Source organism: Papio anubis, chromosome 10, assembly GCF_008728515.1.
Source record: "Papio anubis isolate 15944 chromosome 10, Panubis1.0, whole genome shotgun sequence".
NCBI lineage: Eukaryota > Metazoa > Chordata > Mammalia > Primates > Cercopithecidae > Papio > Papio anubis.
Window position 1 is genome coordinate 72,987,391 of NC_044985.1, and position 26,296 is coordinate 73,013,686.

At 37.6% G+C, this 26,296-nt stretch overlaps 1 protein-coding gene and 1 pseudogene across 6 annotated transcripts in view; both read right to left on the bottom strand.

Annotated features, from left to right (window-relative positions):
- Positions 1-26,296, bottom strand: part of COL5A2 (collagen type V alpha 2 chain) — a 423,920-nt gene that overhangs the window by 270,422 nt on the left and 127,202 nt on the right. For 5 of the 6 annotated variants that reach the window (XM_021923786.2, XM_021923783.2, XM_021923785.2 and 2 more), the window contains one exon: positions 24,883-24,986. The exons of the other annotated variant lie outside the window; for it this stretch is intronic. The gene's annotated coding sequence lies outside the window, so the exon portion shown is untranslated. The remainder of the gene's footprint in view (positions 1-24,882; positions 24,987-26,296) is intronic. 6 annotated transcript variants of the gene reach the window in all.
- LOC100997967 lies at positions 3,867-6,866 on the bottom strand (annotated as a pseudogene).

Sequence of the window (26,296 nt, forward strand, 5' to 3'; positions counted from 1 at the left end):
TAAAATATTAAAACATGCTAATATGAATTCAGTCTTCAAAGGTGAAAAAGAAGTTCCACATATATAATGCATTTGAATTCCTTTTTAAATAGAATTCCTTTTAAATTCCTTTTTAAATAATAAATAAAAATTATTTTAATTAATTTAGTATTTATCTTTTTTCCCTTTACACTTAAATTTTAATGTTGGGACAATAATGATTATGAAGCATTTGTGTACTCTGATTATGTTTCATTAAACAAAATTGAAATAAGGTGAGATTTTTAACTTACTTGCTATCAATTAATATTCTACCTGCATATAAATTATATATATAATACTTAGAAAATTTTGAAAAAGCATACAAGAACAGCACATTATAAGAAGGTCAATAAAAATTAAAATTAATAAGCAGAAAGAAGAAATTTAGTACACAAAACAAAAATTAGACTATAGAATCCTACCACTGTACATTTTTAAATGTGTGTCAATCAGGATTAATAATGCCAGGTGCTATAACAGACAATCTCTCAACGGATTTGTCAGAGGCAATTGAACCAGAGTGACTCCATTTTGAGTGAGGGCTAGGAAAATGAGGATGGGGCTTGCTGAGCTGCATTCCCAGAAAGTCAGGTATTCTCAGCCTCTAGATGTTTACAGTTAAGGGAACAGATTGATAATATTTACTAACAAACCCAGACTTGGGAGTGTCCTAATATCTTGATATCTTGAGAACAAAAGCATTCCTAATTTTGCTTTAAAGATAACAATATTGATTCTTGCAAAATACAGTAATTAAGAAAATAAATCCTTTATCACAAACCCTTGTAGCAGGGCACATCTGCCCACGATTCTTTTATCCTGTATATAAACGAGCATTGTACATAGGGTGGACGCATTCCTCCTCTTACTTTTGGGAATGGCCTACAATGTCTATGGAATAGCTGTTCTTTTACTTTACTTTCTTAATAAACTCACTTTTGCTTTGCACTGTGGACTCACCCTGAATTCTTTCTTGTGTGACATCCAAGAACCCTCTCTTGGGGTCTGCATCAGGACCCCTTTCCTGTAACAGATTTGGGCAATAAACTGGAGTGTGGGTGTGGTATGTAGGTGTGGGTGTAGGGATGTGTTTTCTCATGGAAAATCTCATGTGTATTATAAACCAAAAATAAAATTCTAAGCCCTCCCCGCTCCCTCTCAGCCAAGGGCATTCCAAAATAAACCAGTTCAGGCCATGATGGGAAGGAGGAAGGAGGGTCAGATACGCCTCATTATGCCCTCCTCCCTTTGGCACTCAGGCACAGCATTAACATTAGGCAATAAGACACCAAAATCCAGCCTGACTCTCTAATATAGCATCACATGACAGATGGCTGGCCCTGAAAGAAATCAAAGTATTTTACCCCAAAATACATTTATTTGATACATTTTGAAATGGCCCTGCAAAGCTATCTCTTAGGGGAAAATCTACTTTTTGTAGAAAATCCCCATTCCTTTCTAGGCCTTTACCTTGATCCAGGAGAGAATTAACTTAGAGTCTGGCACCTTTTTAGGTTTGATAAAACCTCTGAAGCTGCTACCAGGAGGCTTTATCTGCATGATAAAACCTTGGCCTCCACAACCCCTTATCTTAACCTAGACATTTCTTTCTATTGATTCCAGGTCTTTAGATAATAACTATTTCAGCAATTGCCAATTAGAAAACCTTTGACTCCATCTGTGACCTGGAAGCCCTCCCATCAAAGAGAGGGCTTCAAGTTGTCTTACCTTTCTGGACCGAAACAAAATTGTTACACACATTGACTGATGTCTTAAGTCTCCCTAAAACATATAAAACCAAGCTGTAACCTGACCACCGTGGGCACATGTTTTGAGGACCTCCTGAGGGCTGTGTCACTGGCCACTGGTCACTCATATTTGACTCAGAATAAATGTCTTCAAATATTTTACAGAGTTTGATTCTTTTTGTCAACAGTATGTTTCTGATTTGGTGACTCTCTTGGGCAGCTCTGCTTCAAGTGGTGACTTAGTGATCACAGCTCCTTTTGTTACAGGGGGTAGCTAGTCAGGCATGAATAGGGCATGAGAGGGTCTCTCCCCAACAACCTCATCGAGAATGTCAGGTAAGCATCAGGTGATGGTCAGGTGATTGTTACATTGTTTCTCTAAAATAATAATTGGTCACAGCCAGCACCAGGAAAAGGGACTCTCCCAATAGGTAGAAAAACCTGAAACTGGTGATCAGCAGCATCCCAATAAGATCTCAGGAGTTGGGTAAGTGGGCTCAAGCATGGGCACTACGAGGCAAAATGGCTGAGTTTAACTAATATATGACCTTCTAGGAGCATTTGACTGGTAACAGAAGAATGTCCCAAGTGAGCATGCATATAACTCCAGTAAACACACTGCACGTATGGCGCCTCCCAAGTGCTGGCAGGCCACTGCGCATGCAGACTGCCCACCCCAAGGAAATAATCAGGGGAGAAGTGACACATGACCCTGAAAGTATGCCAACAAACAGTGCAATTGATCTCTCAAGTCACCTGCTTGGCCCTCTTCTAAGTGTACTTTACTTCCTTTTGTTCCTGCTCTAAAACTTTTTAATAAATTTTCACTCCTGTTCTAAAGCTTGCCTCAGTTTCTCACTCTGTCTTATATCCCTCGGTTGAATTACGTCTTCTGAGGAGGCAAGAATTAAGGTTGTGGCAGACCTGCATGGATTTGCCACTGTTAACACTTTCACACTGTGATGTGACCATATGCCAGACTTTTGTCTATGCTTCTGCTAGATCCTCTGTGTTCAGTCAGTTCACATGCATAGAGAAAGCGTGTTAAAGTCTGCAAGATAATTTAGAGGTCATGCTTAAAACTGGCATACATCCATTCATATTCTGTTGGCCAGGCTTAGTTACATGGCCCCATGTAGATGCAAGGTGACTGGAAAGAATAGTATTTCTCTATGACTAAAAGAAAAAGAAAGTAGTTTGTTAAACACATAGCAATTTCTCTGCTTTACAAGGCAGAATATATATAAATAATGAGCTTAATCATTCTTATTTTCTTATCAGTGGAAGCAAAGTTGTATGTAAGGAAAAGAAACATTTCTCTGTTAATAAATGATTTTTTAAAATATGTATCAAGTGAGTGCTAATACAAGGAACATTAACAATAGATAATGCCACAAAGTGGTTTTCCAAAAAATATAAATAACAATCTAATAAAAAAACTGGCAAAAGATTTGAATAGATGTTTCTCAAAAGAACACATACAAATGGCAAACAGGCATATGAAAAGGTGCCCAACATCACTGATCATCAGAGAAATGCAAATCAAAACTACAATGAGATATCATTATAACATTTGGACATAAAATGGCTTGTATCCAAAAGACAGGAAATAACAAATGCTGAAGGAGATGTGTAGAAAAATAAACCCTTGTGCACTATTGGTGGGAATGTAAATTAGTACAACCATTATGGGGAACAGTTTGGAAGTTCCTCAAAAAACTAAAAATTGAGCTACCATATAATCCAGTGATCCCACTGCTGGGTATATATACAAAAGAAAGGAAATGAGTGCATTGAAGAGATAACTGTATTCCTCTGTTTGTGGCAGCACTGTTCATAATAGCTAAGATTTGGAAGCAACCTAAGTGACTCTCAACAGATGAATGGATAAAGAAAATGTGGTGCACATACACAATCGAGTGCTATTAAGTCATAAAAATGAATGAGATCTAGTCACTTGCAACAACATGGATGGAACTGGAGATCATTATATTAAGCAAAATAAACCAAGCACAGAAATACAAACATCACATGTTCTCACTTATTTCTGGGATCTAAAAATCAAAACGATTGAACTCATAGAGATAGGGAGTAAAAGGATGGTTACCAGGGGCTGGGAAGGGTAGTGGGGAGCAGGGGGAGGTGGGGATGTTTAATGAGTACAAAAAACAATTAGTTAGGAGTGGCTGGCTGGAGTTCCAGGCCAGTGGGTCTTATGCTGTGAGGCACCATGGAAGTGGGGCCCACAGACTCTTGCTACTCAGCCCCCTGGATTCAGCCTCATTCCTAGGGAATTGTTTAACGGCTTTTGAAGTATCCAAGGCAACCAGGGGCTGAAGTGGACCCCCAGCACTGCATAGGTGCTTTACAAAAATGTGGTCAGGCTACTTTCTTTTTTTGACTTCCGAACATTTTATTGACCTCCTGCTCCCCAAAGGGTATGCTGTTTCTGCTGGCTTAATGTCTCAGAACTTTGGTGTCATTGGTCTCAGACACCACTTTGCCATCCAGTATCTGGCGGGTAGTGGTCTTTTGGGTGGTTTCCATGGAGCTGCTGCTGTCCAGGGCATCACCAAGACTGAAGTCCTCGCCATCTTCCAGCAGGCGACGGTAGGTGGTGATCTCAACCTCCAGCTTGACGTTGATGTTCAGCAGGGCCTCCTACTCCTGGGCTTGGCACTGTCCCTCTGCCCGAGTCTGTGCCAGCTCTGACTCCAGGTGCAGCAGGATCCCGTTGAGCAGCTCCATCTGCTGGGTGTAGTGGGCCCCCACCTCCCTCAGGCTGTTCTCCAAGCTGGCCTTCAGATTTCTCATGGAGTCCAGGTCCATCTCCAAGGACTGGACTGTATTTCTCAGCTCCATGAGCATCATCTCAGCAGCTCCAATCTCGGTGGACGGCATGGTGACCACTGTAGTCTCTCCTCAGTCTGCTGAGACCAGTACTTGTCAAGCTCCTCTCGGTTCTATCAAGCCAGCTCGTCATATTGGACCCGGATGTCTGCCATGATCTTGATGGGGTCCTGAGATTTGGGGACATCTACCTCCAGGGTCAACCCAGAGCTAGCAATCTGAGCTTGTAGGTCTTTTACTTCCTCTTCGTGGTTCTTCTTCATAAAGAGCAGCTCCGCCTTGAGAGCCTCAATCTCTGTCTCCAGCTGCAGCCGAGTGACATTGGTCATCAGTGACCTTGTGAAGCCCATGGATGTCACTCTCCACAGACTGGCACAATGCCAGCTCTGTCTCATACTTGACTCTAAAGTCATCAGCAGCAAGACGGGTATTGTTGATCTGCAGAACAATGCCAGCATTGTCCACAGCATTTGTGAAGATCTGAGCCCTCAGGTCCTCGATGGTCTTAAAGTAATGACTCCAGTATCTAACCTGGGGTCCCTTCTTCTCCAGGTGCTCCTGGATTTTGTTCTCCAGCTTCCTGTTCTCAGTCTCCAGGCTCCTCACTCTGTCCAGGTAGGAGGCCAGGTGGTCATTCAAGCTTTGCATGGTCTCCTCATTCTGGATGTCTCCCATTCCTGCCAGACCCCTGGCCATCCCCACAGCCAGGCCCCGGGATTCCACACCACCCTGGAAGCCGGTGGAGTGGGACACGGAGATCCAGGAACCACAGCCCCCAGCACCTGCATAGACACTGGCTGCACTGCTGACCGGCCGGGTGCCGTAGCTGGGCACCTGGACAGAGCCCAGGGACCAGTAGTTGGTGAAGGTAGAGTGAGTGGTGAAGTGGTGAAGCTCATGTTGTCCCAGGAGGAGAGCAAGAGGACAGGACTCAGGCTTTGCTGACGACCCAGACAACTTTTTTAAATAGGCCTTTGATCCCATTTCTCCTGACTGGGTCAGACCTCAGATCTGGAGTCGTCAGCCACCTCCTACAGGTGCGTTCAGGCTGGCAACAAGTCTGTACCTCCCTGAGATGAGATGCTCAGCAGTGCAGTCAGTGTCTATGCAGGTGCTGGGGGCTGTGGTTCCTGGATCTCCGTGTCCCACTCCACTGGCTTCCAGGGTGGCATGGGATCCCGGGGCCTGGCTGTGGGGATGGCCGGGGGTCTGGCAGGAATGGGAGACATCCAGAATGAGAAGGAGACCATGCAAAGCCTGAACGACCACCTGGCCTCCTACCTGGACAGAGTGAGGAGCCTGGAGACTGAGAACAGGAAGGGGCAGAGGAAGGGGCAGGCTGCCATCTTTGCTCATTCACATCCTTCACTGGTGATGCCTCTATGTACTGGAAAATCTGAGCTGATCAGGGACTAGAGAAAACTCCCAGCATACCACAGCAGCCCTGCTGAAAAGTAGCTAGACTGTTAAAGGGAAAAAAAAACATCATCCAAAAGTCAACAACCTCAAAAATAGAAGGTAGATAAGCATCCAAAGATGAGAGAAAGATTCAGCACAAGAACGCTGATAAAACATTGCAGGAGTTGACAGACAAAATAGCTGGTATAAAGAAGAATGTAACCAACCTAACAGAGCTGAAAAACACCCTACAAGAATTTCATAATGCAATCACAAGTATTAATAGCATAATAGATCAAGCAGAGGAAAGAATCTCAGAGCTTGAAGACTGCCTGTCTGACAAGATGGGAGCAGACAAAAATAGAGAAAAAAGAATGAAAAGGCATAAACAAAACCTCCAAGAAATGTGGGCTTATGTAGACAGACTGAATCTATGACTGATTAGTGTACCTAAAAGAGATGGGAAGAATGGAATCAATTTGGAAAACATACTTCAGGATATCATCCATGAGAACGTTCCCAACCTAGCTAGATAGGCCAACATTCAAATTTCATAAATGAAGGAGAAATAAGATCCTTTTCAGACAAGCAAATGCTGAGAGAACTTGTTACTTCCAAAACTGCCTTACAAGATATCCTGAAGGAAGCAATAAATATGAAAAGTAAAGACCATTACCAGTCACTACAAAAACACAATGAAGTACACAGACCAGTGACACAATAAAGCAACTGCATTAACAAGTTTGCAAAGTAACTAGCTAACATCATGATGACAGGATCAAATCCACACATATCAATACTAACCTTAAATGTAAATAGGATAAATACACCAATTAAAGGACACAGAGTGGCAAGCTGGATAAAGAACCAAGATCCACCAGTATGCTATCTTCAAAAGACCCATCTCACATGCAATGACCCACATAGGATCAAAATAAAGGAATGGAGGAAACTCTACCAAGAAATGGAAAACAGAAAAAATCAGGGGTTGCAATTCTCCTTTCTGACAAAACAGATGTTAAACCAACAAAGATCAAAGAAGATGAAGAAGGGCATTACATAATGGTAAAGGGTTCAATTCAGCAAAAAGAATTAACTATCCTAAATACATATGCACCCAACACAGGAACACCCAGATTCATAAAGCAAGTTCTCAGAGACCTTCAAAGAGACTTAGACGCCTACAAAATAATAGTGGGGAATTTTAACACCCCACCAACAATATTAGACAGATCATCAAGACAGAAAATTAACAAAGATATTCAAGACCTGAACTCAGCAGTGGATCAAATGGACCCAATAGAGATCTATAGAACTCTCCACCCAAAAGCAACAAAATATACATTATTCTCATCACTACATGGCACTTACTGTAAAATCAATCACATAATCAGAAGTAAAACACTCCTCAGCAAATTCAAAAGACCTGAAATCATAACAGTCTCTCAGACCACAGTACAAATTTGAAATTAAGACTAAGAAATTCATTCAAAACCATACAGTTACATGAAAATTGAATAACCTGCTCTGAAATGACTTTTGGTTAAATAATAAAATTAAGGCAGAAATCAACAAGTTCTTTGAAAGTAATGAAAACAAAGATACAACACACCAGAATCTCTGGGACACAGTTATGGCAGTTTTCAGAGGGAAATTTACAGCACTAAATGCGCACATCAAAAAGTTAGAAAAACCTCAAGTTAACCCAACTTCACAACTAAAAGAACTACAGAGCGAATAGTAAACAAATCCCAAAGCTAACAGAAGACAAGAAATAACCAAAATCAGAGCTGAACCGAAGGATATTGAGACACAAGAAACCATTCAAAGCTTCAATACATCCAGGAACTAGTTTTTTGAAAAATTAACAAAACAGATCACTACTAGCTAGACTAACACAGAAAAAAAGTAGTTTCAAATAAACACAATCATAAATGACAAGCGGGATATCACCACTGACTCCACAGAAATACAAAAAACCATCAGAGAATATTATGAATATCTCTATGCACATAAACTAGAAAATCTAGAAAAAAACAGATAAATTTCTGGACACATACATCCTCCTATGACTGAACCAGGAAGAAACTGAATCCCTGAACAGACTAATAACAAGTTCTGAAATTGAGGCAGTAATAAATAGCATATCAACCAAAAAAAAAAAAACCCAGGACCAGATGGATTCACAGATGAATTCTTCCAAATGTCCAAAGAAGAGCTAGTACCATTCCCTTTGCAACTATTCCAAAATACTGAGGAGGAAGGACTCCTTCCGAACTCATTCTATGAGGCCAGCATCATCCTGATGCCCAAACCTGGAAGAGATACAACAAAAAAAGAAAACTTCAGGCCCATATCCTTGATGAACACTGATGCAAAAATCCCCAACAAAATACTGGCAAGCCAAATCCAGCAGCATATCAAAAAGCTAGCTGATCCACCACAATCAAGGAAGCTTCATCCCTGGGATGCAAGATTGGTTCAATATACACAAGTCAATACATATGATTCATCTCATAGACAGAACTGAAGACAAAAACCACATGATTATCTCAATAGACGCAGAAAGGCTTTTGGTAAAATTCAACATCTGTTCATGTTAAAAATTACCTATAACTAACTATTGAAGGAAAATACCTCAAAATAATAAGACCCATATATGACAAGCCCACAGCCAACATCATACTGAATGGGCAAAAGCTAGAAGCATTCCTCTTGAAAACCAGCACAAAACAAAGGTGCCCTCTCACCACTCCTATTCCATATAGTATTGGAAGTTCTGGTCAGGACAATTGGGCAAGAGAAAGAAATAAAGGGTATGCAAACAGGAAGAGAGGAAGTCAAACTATCCCTGTTTGCAGATGACATAATCCTATATCTAGAAAACCCCCTTGTCTAGGCCCAAAAGCTTCTTAAGCTGATAAACAACTTCGGGAAGGTCTCAAGATACAAACTTATTGTATAAAAATTACTAGCAATTCTATGTACCAACAACAGTCAAGCCAAGAGCCAAATCAGGAATGAACTCCCATTCACAGTTGCCACAAAAAGAATTATTGGAAAAAAAGCTCAATATCACTGATCACTAGAGGAATGCAATGAGATACCATCTTATACCAGTCAGAATGACTATTTAATAAATGACTTTTTAATAAAAAGTCAAAAATAATAGATGCTGGCAAGGTTGTGGAGAAAAAGGAATGCTTATACTCTGTTGGTGGGAGTGTAAATTAGTTCAGCCATTGTGGAAGACAGTGTGTCAATGCCTCAAAGACCTAAAGACAGAAATACCATTCAACCTAGCAATTCCATTACTTGGTATATACCTAAGGAAGATAAATCACTCTGTTACAAAGACACACGCACACATATGTCCTTTGCACCACTATTCATAATAGCAAAGATAGAGAACCAACTTTAATGTCCATCAATGATAGACTGGATTTAAAAAAATGTGGTACATATACACCATGAAATACTATGCAGCCATAAAAAGGAATGAGATCATGTTCTTTGCAGGGACATAGATGGAGTTGGAGGCCATTATCCTTAGCATACTAATACAGGAACAGAAAACCAAATACCACATGTTCTCACTTATAAATGGGAGCTCCTGCAGGGTATAATACCTAAGCGATGGGTATATAGGTGCAGCAAACCACCATGGCACATGTTTACCTGTGTAACAAATCTGCATGTCTTGAAGGAAAAAAAATAAAAATTAAAAAAAAAAAAAAAGTGGGAACTAAACGATGAGAACACATGGACACACAGAGAGGAACAACACAAACTGGGGCCCTTCAGAGGGTAAAGAGTGGGAGGAGGGAGAGAATCAGGAAAAATAATGAATGGTCACTAGGCTTAATTCTTGGGTGGTGAAATAATCTGTAAAACAAACCCCCATGACACAAGTTTACCTGTATAACAAACCTGCACTTGTACCCCTGAACTTAAAGTGTAAGTCAAAATTTATTTATTTATTTTTAGTCACTTAAAAGCAAAAAAAAAAAAAAAGATAGAATGAATAAGACCTACTATTTGATAGCACAACAGGGTGATTATGGTCAATAATACCTTAATTATACACTTTAAAATAACTTAAAAGTGTAGTTGGATTGTTTGTAACTCAAAGGATAAATTCTTAAGGAGATGAAGACCCCATTCTCCACGATGTGCTTATCTCACATTGCATGCCTGTATCAAAACATCTAAAGTATCTCATAAATATATACACCTACTATGTACCTACAAAAATTAAAAAGAAAATAAAAGGGTACATTCATATTTTTATTCATTTTCATCTTTATATAAAGCCAAAGGTACATTATTTTTAAGAAAACTTGTGAAGTCATTTCTATAGCATAAGATAATGCTGTTTTCTATTAATCAAAATGTCACAGAGTTCAGGTTCCTAAGATTACTTTATGGAGATGTATATCTATATATTTCAAATATCAATTTTCTTTCTAGAAATCAAAATTTCTAGAATTTTGTCAGAAATAAGATTTTCAAGTAATTTGACTTATCCTGGCAGTATTTCCTCTACATAAATTATAAGAAACACTCATTTGATTTCAATGTTATTTCATATTTTCAGGTTTTCCGTTTTTTAACAGATTTTCTTCTCTGAAAGCCAGAGTTGTTAACACTTCTATAATTCTTCCTATATGCCAGATAATGTTCCAAATATTTTCTATGTACTTTTAGGTTCTGAGATTTGAACTGAGACAGTCTGGTTTAAGAATCCATGCTTCTAATCACTAGCAAGGACTCTTAATAATATTCTTGATTTAAAAGAATATATGAGATTAATAAATAACTTATTTCTACATATTACCAAATTTACCAAACCACTCAATATGCCAGTTTTATTACTTAGAAAGCCAAGAATTTATTTCATTCACATTGATGAAATAGGGAAAAATGTATATAATTCCAAAGAGTAGTTAATCTAAAAGTTAGGTGTGTGGCTTCAATGTACTAAGAATGTTTTTTTTTTTTTATGTTTGACGTACAGATTCAGTCAGATTGCATTAGAGGTAAAACTTACTTGCCGGTGATGAAAGCAGCTATGCCAACAATCAAAACTATTCAAATTGAAATTGAAAGGTAAAATTGGCTGGAATTCAAAATTATTTGACTGACCAAAATATAGGAGCACTAAATGTGGTATAATTTTAATGAAATAAAAATGCCATGAACTATTGTATACCTCCCAAAACACACACACACACACACACACACACATTCAGGGAGAGAGAGACATTCTCGTGATCTACCTTAGCAATTAATCATTCATATGTTTCTGTGTGTAATCTGCAGTGATTTTTCTTGTCATTTACTCTTATTTGTTTGTATATATTTGAGAGTGTCTCTCTCATTGATAGCAACATCAAAGAAGGAAAAATGTACTTATACTTTCACTCTAACACTTCAAATTTTCCAGAGAACTCAATTCAGAAAGTTCCAGAACTATATATGGGTGTTCCTCTAAAAGTTTGTTTGTAAGTCAAAAAACATTTACCATAGAAATAAGGTTAGAAGGCTGGGCTCAGTGGCTCATGCCTGTAGTCCTAGCACTTTGGGAGGCCGAGCCAGGTGGATCACTTAAGGTCAGGAGTTCGAGACCAGCCTGGTCAACATGGTGAGACCCCCATCTCTACTAAAAATACAAAAATTAGTCCTGCATGGTGGCAGACTCCTGTAATCCCAGCTACTCAGGAGGCTGAGGCAGCAGAATTGCTTGAACCAAGGAGTCGGAGGTTGCAGTGAGCCGAGATGGCGCCACTGTACTCCAGCCTAAGCGACAGAGAAAGACCCTGTCTCAAAAAAAAAAAAAAAAAGTTAGAAATGGTGATGAGAATTGCATATGAGATCACAACAGCATATTCAATACATTGTGCAGTTAAAGTATATTTTCAATGCAATGTTGAATAAAACCAGTTTATTATAATGATGATGATTATGAAGAAGACAAAAACAAGCAATTCAATTAATAATTTATTTTAAAAGTTTAATTTGTAGGATGACGGTGGGGAGGGAAGCAGCTTCAGAGGCAAAGATTTAGAAAGAAAATTTTAAGGAGACTGTAAAAGAGACTTCTAAGATATATAGACAAGAAGGTTATTTAGGCCGGGTGTAATGGCTCACACTTGTAATCCCAGCACTTTGGGAAGCCAAAGCCAGGAATTGGAGACCAGCCTAGGCAACACAGTGAGAACTTGTCTCTACGAGAAATAAGAAAATTAGCTGGGCATGGTGGTGTGCACCTGCAGTCCCAGCTACCCAGAAGGCTAAAGTGTAAGGATCACTTGAGCCCAGACATTAAAGGTTACAGTAAGCCAATCACACCATTGCCCCCCAGCCTGGGTGACAGCAAGATCCTGTCTGAAAAAATTTATTATACCTTTTCTGGTGGGGAGTGGGGGGAGTTCACCCACTCCCCACTAGAAAAAGTATAATAATAACATCTATAAAAATCAAAATGAGGTCAGTCACGGTGACTCACACCTGTAATCCAAGCACTTTGGGAGGCCGAGGTGGGAGGATCACTTGAGGTCAGGAGTTCAAGACCAGCCTGGCCAGCATGGTGAAACCTCATCTCTACTAAAAATACAAAAATTAGCTGGGCGTGAGGGCGCACACCTGTAATCCCAGCTACTTGGCAGGCTGAGGCAGGAGAATGGCTTGAACTCGGGAAGCAAAGGTTGCAGTGAGCAGAGATCATGCCACTGTACTCCAGCCTGGGCAACAGAGCAAGATTCTGTTTCCAAAAAAAAAAAAGTCAAAATGAAAGAGTAAGTAAATATAATTTGAATTATATTCACTTTTTTCAGATTTTCTTCTAGTCTTTGTATATCTGACTATAGGAGGTTTAAATGATGCTGATTTTCACTTAAAACATATGCTTTCTCCTTCCTCCATACTTAGGAATCACTAACATTACTTTTTAAATGTTTTGTAATGTTTGTATGAATGTTTTTAGTCCACAAATAGCAAGAAGGAGAAAAATTGTTGAGGGTTGGGCATGGGAATAGGAAAGAAAGAGAGAAAACAGGAGGAAGAGGAAAAGGGGGAGAAAGAAGAAGACAGGATTAGACAGAAAGGGGACAAGAACAGAAAAAACACATATTGAAGAAAGAAGGAAAGCTCTTAGGTAATTGAAGAAGAATTAGAAGAGGGGGAGATATGCAATTAAAGAGGTACATGCGAAATCCATGGTCTATGGTGCTTCCTTTTGGTGCATTAAATGAAACAATCAAATTCGATGAAGAATCAAATAAAGGGTTGAAAGATAACTTGAACTAGGCTGTCATACAACTTGATGAAAATTTACTGATGGCCACCCATATGTAAGAAATTACTCAAATAGAAATAACCATATAACTAGACATGATCAGTTATTTTCAGGTGGAAGTTTAAAACAATACTGAGTTATAGACTTAGAAATTTATAGTTAATCTTGATCCTACATAATTGGAATGTTCATGTGCTTATTTTCAAGATGGAGTTCATGTTGAATCAATTTAGGGCTCTGAATTATCACAGCATGAAATATGTTGTAATTTTCCAAACCATTATACTCTTTGCAAGCCACTTAAATACTTCTAATGTGATTTAAAATTTTGGAATTTAATGGCATGTTTATCTTCTGAGATATTCAGCTTGCATATGCAACACAGAAATTCCTGCAGAGTCCATCCGAAGAGCCAACTTCATTCTTTCTCTATTTCATAGCAATGCTCTCAACTAAGTTCCCCTGTGCCTTATCCAACAAGGCTGGCATCCTGTAGTTATACGATTCCAACAAAAAATAACAATGAACCCATTTTGAGTGCTTATCATGTTTCACTTTCCATGCCAAGAAATTCACATTCACTAACTGATATGTAACTAATAATACGTCAATGAGCAAACTACTTAACCAAACCTTCTGCTTTTCTACACAATGTATCTTTAAAACTGTATTCAAAAGTTACAAGTCCAAAGTTAAAAACACACGTTTTTTGGCAGCAAGTAGATGCAGCTTTGATTCCCAGAGAGCTAAATCATTGTACAAAATTCTTATTGAAGTCCCAGCAGGCAGCACCTCCCTCAGGCCCAGGCAATTCAGCAAGCAAGAGAGGCCCTGATAAGCCTCCAGAAAACAAAGGTCAGGAGATAGTCTGACTTTTTGGACATACCAGTTAATTCTCCCCTTCCATGTGGAAATAGATCCAGGTTCCTCCCTGTCCCACAGACTTGTTACCAGTGTGTCAAGCCTTTAATAGAGGCCAGCACAAAAGGTACCAGCTGCCAGAACATCTTAGATATGTGGAATACATGCATAAGAACAGGATTTTGTTTGCCCCACAGCTATAATAAAGTCAACTTGGTCTCAGCCAGTCATCCCAATGACAAATTGTTGGTCATCATGGAAGACAGAAATGTAAAAGCCTGGTGAACTATCAGCCAGCACTGAAAGCCTATGCCTGTAAGTGGTGACTGTCACATAGTATGTCATAAAATATTTAAGTTTTGGAAGTGATTGACAAGTTCATACAACTTTTGCCTTACAGAAATGTGATGGTTGAACCTCATTAATTAATGCTGGGAAGTCAAAAAAATTACAAATAGAACTACTATATGATTCAGCAATCCCACTTCTGGGTATGTATCTAAAGGAAATGAAATCAGTATGCACTCTCATGTCCACTGCAGCATTACTCACAACAGCCAGGATATGGAATCAACCAAGTGTCTATTGATGGGGAAGTGAGTAAAGAAAATGTGGGATATATACATGACAAGAAATGATTCCGCCTTTAAGAAGAAGGAAAACTTGTCATTTACAACAACATGCATGAACCTGGAGAAACTTATGGTAAGTGAAATAAGTCAGGCAGAGAAAGACAAATACCGCATGATCTCACTTAAGTATGGAATCTAAGAATGTCTAACTCATAGAACTCAGAGAAGCTGAGAGTAAAACGGTAATTGCCAAGAGGTGGGAGATATAGAGAGATACTGGGCAAAGGGTACAAAGTTTCAGTCAGATAGGATGAACACGTTTTATACATCTATTGTACACCATGGTGACTATAGTTAATAATAATGTATTGTATAATTGAAATTTAGTAAGAAAATAGATCTTAAATTTCCTTACCAAAAAAAGATAACTATGTCAAGTGATGAATTTGATAATTAGCTTGATTTTGGTAATCATTTTATAATGCATACATATTTAAAAACATGTTGTATAGCATAAACATATATAATTTTTATTTCTCAATTTTATCTCAATAAACCTAAGGGGGAAAAAAGCGAATCTCAAACATTAAAAAATAAGGTAAAATAAAATAAAATCTCTTAAGCTCTCAAAACCTCAATTAAGTTTAAAGTGTGTTTCTCATTGCTGTATTTATTTGCTTCAGCCCTTAAATATGGTAGAGAAAGAAATAAAATATTCTTTCAAACAAAACACTTCAAAAATCTATAAATAATGGAATGTCCACTTTCACTTAGGGTGTAGTCAGAAGAGATTGTCACTCTCACTCTAACCAATACAAAGACAGAAAAGCTACTAAATAATGTTTTTGTTTTTGTTTTTTTTTTAATTTATGAGGTAAAAGAGAGGAAAAAAAATCTAAATGATCCCTGGAAACATAGGAGGAAGAAAAACTCATAATTAATAGGAATAAGGAAAAACTGCTAAAATGTTAATAAACTTTTAACAGTACTGTGTTTGCTGGCCTAACAGTCTAGAATTCTGGTGTGCCTTATAAAAGAACAAGTCAGCCACAAACCAATTCCCCATTTGACTTTCGCTAAATCATGTTAATAGTGTAGCAAAGGGCAGGGGCAGGGCAGGAGGTCTGAAAGAAATGGGGATATACACAAAGGATTATAAGTCATGCTGCTATAAAGACACATGCACATGTATGTTTACTGCAGCACTATTCACAATAGCAAAGACTTGGAATCAATCCAAATATCCATCAGTGACAGACTGGATTAAGAAAATGTGGCACATACACACCATGGAATACTATGCAGCCACAAAAAAGGATGAGTTCGTGTCCTTTGTAGGGGCTGGATACAGCTGGAAACCATCATTCTCAGCAAACTATCACAAGAACAGAAAACCAAATACCGCATGTCTTCACTCATAGGTGGGAACTGAACGATGAGATCACTTGGACACAGGAAGGGGATCATCACACACCGGGTCCTATTGTGGGGAGGGTAGGGGGAAGAGATAGCATTAGGAGATATACCTAATGTAAATAACAAGTTAATGGGTGCAGCACACCAACATGGCACATGTATACATATGTAACAAACCTGCACATTGTGCACATGTACCCTAGAACTTAAAGTATAATAAAAAAAAAAAAATGACGACTTGATGGGTGCTGACGAGTTGATGGCGCAGCAATGTTAAACACAAGCAACAAGCACATGTAAATCAAACCTGCACGCTATGCACATGCACCCCAGAACTTAAAGTATAATAATAATAAATAAATAAAAAATAAAATAAAATATTTTCATGGTTCAGGGAAAGAAAGGAAAGAAGGAAGGAAGGAAGGAAGGAGGGAGGGAGGGAGGGAGGGAGGAAGGAAGGAAGGAAGGAAGGAAGGAAGGAAGGAAGGAAGGAAGGTATGGAAGGAAGGAAGGAAAGAAAGAGAGAGAGAGAGAGAGAGAGAGAGAGAGAAAGAAAGAAAGAAAGAGAGAAAGAAAGAAAGAGAGAAAGAAAGAAAGAAATCCTCCTGAAATGCACTGGGCTTTGACCAAGTACACTTCAAAATGTAGGAAGAGAGCAGAGTAAAAAATCCTCTAAGCCATGCTGGGCCATCACCGATTGCAAAGCAGAAGAACACCAAAGGCTAAACACAGGGAATGAAAATTGATAGAGGTCGCCCCAACTCTCATAGGGTAGATAGAGCAATGACAGCAGCCTACCAAAGGATGGAGACAGGGCAGGATAACTGAAAGAAATTCCCCTGAGGTGCACAGGGCTTTTACCAAAAGCAAAGCTGCAAAACCCAGAAAGTTGAAATAATATAGATCTATCTTCTGAGACATGGAAAGTTAGGGGCAGAGCTGGAGAGTAAAGAAAATTCTTCAGTATCTCAAAATATAGGCAGCACGCCTGTGAAGTAGACAGAAATCTCTGTCCATTGAGAAATCTGACAACACAAGTGAAAAACACAGTGATCTCCAGAGTCTTGCCAATTCTCAGGTCCCAAGCCATAATTTAGGGAAATTCCTGATCTTCCCCTCAAAACCATGTGAAGCTAATGATAAAATTAAGTACAAAAGTTGCAACAGAGCACAAGCTCATTGCAATTACAGACTACATTGACATAGCCCCTCATCCTTACAACTTGTTAGAAGTAGTGTGTCATTTTCTTGAAGAAAATATTATCTTCAATTTCAACTCTTCTTTGATACAATTTATTTTATACAATCAAAAATTATGAGACATGCATAAAACCAGTAGTATATATGTGATCCAGAATCAAAAGGAAAGTAGTCAACACAAGCCAACCCTCAGAGGAGACGGATGTCAGAATTAGCAGACAAGGGTTTTAAAATAACATAATAAATATTTTATGAGATTGAGAAAAATGCGTAGTTAATTTACATGATAATACAGAAAATTTGAGCAAAAATGTTAAAAATAGAAAAGAATCAAATGGAAATTATAGAACTAAAAAATACAAAATTTACAAAATCAGATATGAAGCAGTCATTTGATGACCTAATAGCAGATTGAATGTGAGAAGGAAAAGAATCAGTGAAGTTGAAACAAAAAAATTAACCAGGCCAGGCACAGTGGCTCACACCTGTAATCCCAGCACTTTGGGAGGCAGAGGTGGGTGGATCACGAGGTCAGGAGATAGAGACCATCCTGGCCAACATGGTGAAACCCCGTCTCTAATAAAATATAAAAAATTAGCCAGGCATGGTGGTGTGTGCCTGTAATCCCAAATCTCATCTTGCATTCACACGTGTTGTGGGAGGGAGATAATTGAATAATGCGGGCAGATATTTCCCTTGCTGTTCTCATGATAGTGAATAAGTCTCATGAGATCTGATGGTTTTAAAAACAAGCTCTCTCTTTGCCTACTGCCATCCATGTAATACATGACTTGTTCCTCCTTGCCTTCTGCCATGATTGTGGGGCCTCCCCAGCCATGTGGAACTATAAATCCATTAAGCTCTTTTTCATGTATATGTCTTTATCAGCAGCATGAAAACAAACTAATACATATATATACTAGTTTTAAAAGTGGTGAAAATAAGGAAGTTAGTGAGATTATATAAATCTCTGAGACAAGGTAGACTTTGTGACTAGAGATAAACAGAAAAAATGATAAAATGTAGAAATATCAAGAAGATTCAGCAATATAATATTGTATGTTATAATAATAAAGCCACCAAAGTACATGATTCAAAGACTGAGACGTAACAGAAGAAATAGATAAAATCACAAATTAGTTGAGGATTATAACCTTCTCTTGACATTGATTCATAATAGAAGCAGTTAAAAACAGATTATTAAGGGTATAGATAATGTGAGTATTATCAACCAACTTGACCTACTTGCCATTAATAGAGCACTATAACCAACCACTCCAGGATACACATTCTTTTCAGGAATATATGGAACATCCACCATGATAGACCATATACTGGGACATAAATCAAGTTCCCATCTATTTCAAAGAATTGAAACCATACAGTTTTGCTGTGTCCCCACCCAAATCTCATCTTGAATTCCCATGTGTTGTGGGAGGGACCTGGTGGTAGGTAACTGAATTATGGGAGCAGGTCTTTCTCATGCTGTTCTCATACTAGTGAATAAGTCTCATGAGATATGATGGTTTTTATAAAGAGGAGTTTCCCTACACAAGCTCTCTCTTTGCCGGCTGCCATTCATGTAAGACATAACTTGATCCTCCTTGCCTTCTGCCATGATGGCGAGGCCTCCCCAGCCACATGAAACTATAAGTTCATTAAACCCTTTTTCCTGCATAAATTACCCACTCTCAGGTATGTCTTTGTAAGAAATGTGAAAATGGACTAATACAGTAAATTGATACCAGTAGAGTGGGGCGCTGCTGAAAAGATACCCAAAAATGTGGAAGTGACTTTGGGACTGGGTAACAGGCAGAGATTGGAACAGTTGTGTTTTGGAGACAACATTATTAAATCTACAGTTAATCTAAAAATCCTCAAATATTTGGAAATTAAGCAACACTTCTCAAAAACTCATGGATCAAAAGAGAAATCACAAAGAAAATTGGAATTATTTTAAACGGAATAATAATGAAAATACAACACATCAGTTTTTCATATAAAGCACATCTCACAGGAAAATTTATAGTAATTAAATGAGAATATTTGGGGAAAACAGAAGAGTTTAAATTGAATGATCTAATCTACTCTTTCAGAATTTGAAAAAGGAAGAATACATTAGAGCCAAAGAAAGTAGGAAAGGTGAAAGTTTAAAGATAGAAATAGAAATCAATGAAACAGAAAATGCACTAACAATAGAGAAATCAACAAAGTCAAAAGACCATCCTTTTTAAAAGATTAATGAAATTGCTAAACTTCTAGCAGGACTGATCAAGAGGAGAAAGAGAGTAAGTACAAATTACTAATATAACAGATGAAAGAGGGACATCACCTCAAAGCTTGTAGATATTAAAAGGATTATAAACAATTTTATTCCAATGAATTTGACATCTGAAATAGTATGAGCAAATTCCTTGAAAAGTACAACTTAAAACTCACACAAGAAACAAAATCTGAGTAGCTAAATGTTATGAGTTGAATTGTCTAACCCCAAAATTCTATACTGAAGTCCTAACCTCCTGTGCCTCAAAATGTAACTTTATTTGGACATAGGGTCTTTAAAGAGGTAATTCAGTTAGTATGATGTCATTAAGTTGGGCCCTAACCTAATATGACTGATGTTCTTGTAAGAAGATAAAATCACAAATATACACAGAGGGAATACATGTAAAAAGACAGAGAAGACACCAATCTATCAGTTAAGAAGACAGGCCTCAAAAGAAACCAATCCTGCTGACACACTGATGTCAGACTTCTAGACTCCAGAATTATGAGAATATAAATCTCCATTGTTTAAGCCATCCAGTCTGTAGGACTTTGTTATGGCTTTCCTAGAAACTGATACATCATACTACTGATAATGCAGTCATCTCAATATATTTGATATAATGATACAATGTATCTCAGCATAAAAATTAAGATATAATACAGTAATCTCAATAGATTTTTTAAACTATACTTAACAATATTAAACACCCAGTCATAATTCAAAATTCTTAGCAAATTAGGAATAGATAGGAATTGTTTAAATATAATAAAAGGCATCTATTTTTTTAAAAGTAACATACTATATAATAGTAAAACACTGAAGGCTGTCACCCTAAAATTGGGAACAAAGTAGGGTGTCTTCCCTCATCACTTGATGGTACTAAGTCCTAGCCAGTACAAAAAATCAAGAAAAAGAAAAATAGCCAAAATATTGAAAAGAAAGTAAATCATTATTACCTGCTGATAACATTATGGTATATGAATAAAACTCTAGGGAGTCTCCACAACTCAACCAAAAATAAAAGGTGAATTAGCAAGGTCTCAGAGTACATAAGCAGTATCCAAAAAATAACTCTTTTAAAATATTACCAACAATTAGGAATTGTGGTTTAAATATACCACCATTTACACTGGCATTTTAAAAATTACATGCTAAAGACTAAATCTAACCAAAGTTCAAGATCTTCATTAAAAAATAAAAATCATTACTCAAAGTAATTAAAGATCTAAGTAAATATGAAGATATACTATTTCATAAAATTGGAAGACTAAAATTTGTAAGATCTCCTTTCTCCCCAAATTGATAGATAGGTTTAATGCAGTCTTAGTTAAATGTAAGCAGGTGTTTTTGGACAAAATACAAGCAGTTTCCAAAATTTGTATTGAACGACAAAGTATTAGAAAAGCCACAGCAATGTTAAAAGAGAACAAAAAAAATGTTTAATGGTTTGCATTACCTGATTTCAAGGCTTACTATAAAGCTACAACTATCATGTGATGTTGATGTTGACATAAAAATATAAATGTCTACCAATAGAGCAGAATAGAGATTTAAGAAAAACACAACGTACAGATGGTCAACTGGTTTTTTGAAAAGGCGTCAAAATAATTTAATAGGGGAAATTATAACCTACTCTAAAAATCATATGAGAACTGTCTATCCATATTTTAAAAATCCTTGTCATTTACTTCATATTATATGTAAAAAAAAATTAACACATTACTGATCATTGATCTAATTGTAAAAGCTAGAATCATAAAGCTTCTAGAAGAAAAAAGTAAGAGAACATCTTCATGACCTTGAGGGTAGTCAAATAGTTGTTGAACAAAACATAAAACACAAGCCATTAAAGAAAAAAAGTTAACACTTTATATTAGTTTCATCATAATAATCAAAAAACTATTTGTCATCAGGGAAATGCAAATCACAAACCACAATCAACAGATATTTTTAAGCAGACAACAATAAATACTGGCAAAGATATTGAGAAATTGGAAACCTCATATAATTGCTGGTGGGAATGTAAAATGGTGCAGTTGGAAAACAGTTAAGCAGTTCCTCAAAAAAGTGAAAAATAGAGCTGTCATATAGCCCAGCAATTCCATTCTTAGAAATACACTTGAGAGAATGGAAACTTAAGTGTACCCCAAACCTGAACATTAATATTTATAACAGTATTGGTTGTAGTAGACAAAAATAGAAACAACCCAAATGCCTATCAATTGATGAATGAATTTTAAATGTAGTATATTCATACAGTGAAATATTATGCAGCCATAAATCATGCTAAATGAAATAAGCCACCTACAAAAGGCCACAGATTGTATCATTCCATTTATATGAGCTGTCCAGAATAGGCAATTCTGCATGATTTTTTTAAGCAAATTACCAGCTGCCAGCGTCTGGGGGAAGAGGAAAATGAGGAGTGTTAATAGATATGGGGTATATCTGAGATGTGATGAAAATTTTAGAATTACATAGTGGTGATGGTCGCACAACTTTGTGAATATACTAAAAAACACTGAATTGTTCACTTTAAAGAGTGAATTTGATGGCATGTGAATTACATTTCAATTTTTCCAAAAAAGAAATCATTAAGAAAATGAATAGACAAGACAAAGACTGGGAGAATATGTTAAGAACATTTATCTGACAAAGATCTTCTACAATATAGAAAGAATTCCTAAAAATAAACAATATAAAAATTTAAAAAAATCAAAAATTGGTAGAAGAATGTAAGAGACACTTCATAAAGGAAGACACAGAAAGGCCAATAAACACACAAAAAGTTCCTCAACATCATTCTTAAGCAGAGAAATGCAAATAAAGCCACAATGTGTTAAAATTTTAATCTCACTAGAGTAGTTGAAACCAAAAAGATAAATAATACCAAATAATGGCAAGGATGTGGAACAAATGGAACTTTCTTTTTTTTTTTTTAATTTATTTATTATTATTATACTTTAAGTTGTAGGGTACATGTGCATAACGTGCAGGTTTGTTACATATGTATACTTGTGCCATGTTGGTGTGCTGTACCCATCAACTCATCATTTACATCAGGTATAACTCCCAATGCAATCCCTCCCCCCTCCCCATGATAGGCCCCAGTGTGTGATGTTCCCCTTCCCGAGTCCAAGTGATCTCATTGTTCAGTTCCCACCTATGAGTGAGAACATGCGGTGTTTGGTTTTCTGTTCTTGTGATAGTTTGCTAAGAATGATGGTTTCCAGCTGCATCCATGTCCCTACAAAGGACGCAAACTCATCCTTTTTTATGGCTGCATAGTATTCCATGGTGTATATGTGCCACATTTTCTTAATCCAATCTGTCACTGATGGACATTTGGGTTGATTCCAAGTCTTTGCTATTGTGAATAGTGCCGCAATAAACATACGTGTGCATGTGTCTTTATAGCAGCATGATTTATAATCCTTTGGGTATATACCCAGTAATGGGATGGCTGGGTCATATGGTACATCTAGTTCTAGATCCTTGAGGAATCGCCATACTGTTTTCCATAATGGTTGAACTAGTTTACAATCCCACCAACAGTGTAAAAGTGTTCCTATTTCTCCACATCCTCTCCAGCACCTGTTGTTTCCTGACTTTTTAATGATCGCCATTCTAACTGGTGTGAGATGGTATCTCATTGTGGTTTTGATTTGCATTTCTCTGATGCCCAGTGATGATGAGCATTTTTTCATGTGTCTGTTGGCTGTATGAATGTCTTCTTTTGAGAAATGTCTGTTCATATCCTTTGCCCACTTTTTGATGGGGTTGTTTGTTTTTTTCTTGTAAATTTGTTTGAGTTCTTTGTAGGTTCTGGATATTAGCCCTTTGTCAGATGAGTAGATTGCAAAAATTTTCTCCCATTCTGTAGGTTGCCTGTTCACTCTGATGGTAGTTTCTTTTCCTGTGCAGAAGCTCTTTAGTTTAATTAGATCCCATTTGTCAATTGTGGCTTTTGCTGCCATTGCTTTTGGTGTTTTAGACATGAAGTCTTTGCCCATGCCTATGTCCTGAATGGTACTACCTAGGTTTTCCTCTAGGATTTTTATGGTATTAGGTCTAACATTTAAGTCTCTAATCCATCTTGAATTAATTTTCGTATAAGGAGTAAGGAAAGGATCCAGTTTCAGCTTTCTACTTATGGCTAGCCAATTTTCCCAGCACCATTTATTAAATAGGGAATCCTTTCCCCATTTCTTGTTTCTCTCAGGTTTGTCAAAGATCAGATGGCTGTAGATGTGTGGTATTATTTCTGAGGACTCTGTTCTGTTCCATTGGTCTATATCTCTGTTTTGGTACCAGTACCATGCTGTTTTGGTTACTGTAGCCTTGTAGTATAGTTTGAAGTCAGGTAGCGTGATGCCTCCAGCTTTGTTCTTTTGACTTAGGATTGTCTTGGAGATGCGGGCTCTTTTTTGGTTCCATATGAACTTTAAAGCAGTTTTTTCCAATTCTGTGAAGAAACTCATTGGTAGCTTGATGGGGATGGCATTGAATCTATAAATTACCTTGGGCAGTATGGCCATTTTCACGATATTGATTCTTCCTATCCATGAGCACGTTATGTTCTTCCATTTGTTTGTGTCCTCTTTTATTTCACTGAGCAGTGGTTTGTAGTTTTCCTTGAAGAGGTCCTTTACATCCCTTGTAAGTTGGACTCCTAGGTATTTTATTCTCTTTGAAGCAATTGTGAATGGAAGTTCATTCATGATTTGGCTCTCTGTCTGTTACTAGTGTATAAGAATGACAAGCACCAATATTTAAACTAGATTAAACGACCCCAGTGCACACATGCATACACATTCAGAAATACCCCTTTCTGGCAGCATCATAAAGTGTTTTTTGACATCATTTTTTAATTGAATAAAAAATGTTTCCAATTACCAGTACTATAAACTTTTAGAATTGTGGGATTAATCCAAACCACTTCCTTCAAAGACAAGTGAATTAAACATACTCATGGAGGAAGCATAGATTAGAATCAAGATTTTTATCTATTTTAAGAGAATAGAAGAAGAGAAGGGGTTATAATCTTGTAATATTATGCAAATCTTCTGTTCTAATATATCAAAAACTTGATGATCCAAGATCATGCAGAACAGCTGAGAAGAAATCAAAGTAAACAATGTACCTTGCAGCCAACAGATCCTGCCAATATGAGATTAGAACTCTCCATCCTAGCAAAAAAAAAAAAAAAAAATGGTTTTGGAAAGTTCCCTGCAACATTTTATGACTCACAGATATTCCCAGAGGTTCCTGTTTCCATTCTGCAGTAGACAGTGTTTGAAGGAAGACGTGCAGTTCTAATCAACTGTTGTTCTTAGGCAACTTGGCTGAAAGATCTGTTTAAAAAACATTTGTTGGAAAGATGATATGTTGGGGTGTTTTAATTTTTTTAAACAAAATTGCAGATTTTAAATTTGTTTAACTCTTAATTCAACATTGACTAAAAGAACAGCCTAAGAAAAATTACTGTTACATAATATATATTACAAACGTTGCAACTTTCGCATTTGAAAATTCCCAAACCAGGGGGTACGTATTCTTGGCATAGTCCCCCTTGCATATCCTTCCAAACTGCCTCCAGATCCCTGGCTCTGTATTCCATAGCTCTGGCTCTGATCTTGGCCACCCAGTTCAATATCCCACCTTGGCTTCTACTTTGACCAACACTGCCAAGTCACCTCCCATCCCATGAGAACTTGATTCCTGGCTAATCTCCACTTTTGTCTAACCCCCAGCTCTCTTGTTTCCTTCTAAGCATTAAATACCACTCATGAGCTACATTTCTCCCCACCCCCCACCAGCTCCACTCCACTACAGGTTAGTAGTCTTCATTCCCCCAAGGCCTCTTCTCCGTTCCTAGCCAGCTCCCCCATTCTTCAAGTTCTTTTCTCTCCAAGGCCCCAAATAATAAAATACCTGGTTCTTAACAGTTGCCATCATTTACATAAGGTCATGTGTGGCTTTTTCTGATAATAACTCTAAAGATATGGATATGAGATAAAGTATAATATTATAAAATATGTTAACATTATCCCAGTAAAAGCCGTTCTTTCATTTAATTGGCATGTTAATAGAAGGAAGACTGATCTCTCCTGACTCCTTAAGTGACTCATTGCTGCTGTGCTCTACAACCAAGCTCAGTCTTCCATTTCTCATTGACTCTTGGCTATTCCCTCAAACATGCTATCTTTAAAAAAAATTTGCTCTCCCAGGTTCCACATCCATACCTCCCTTGATTCTGTTGTGAATCAGACTCTGTACAGATATGGCAAAATAGATCTAGCCTAGACACATGCTTAGTGTGACTTACACAGCATTTTAGATTTTTTCAGTCAGGCACAGTGGCTCACACCTGTAATCCCAGCACTTTGGGAGGCCAAGGCAGGCGGACCACCTGAGGCCAGGAATTCAAGACCAGCCTGGCCGACATGGCGAAACCCTATCTCTACAAAAATAAAAAAATTAGCTGGGTGTGGAGGTGTGCACCTGTAATCTCAGCTACTCAGGAGGCTGAAGCATGACAATTGCTTGAACCAAGGAAACAGAGGTTACTATCAGCTGAGATTGAGCCACTGCACTCCAGCCTGTACAACAGAGTAAGACTCTGTCTCAAAAAAAAAAAAAAAAAAAAGGTTTTTTTCAATTT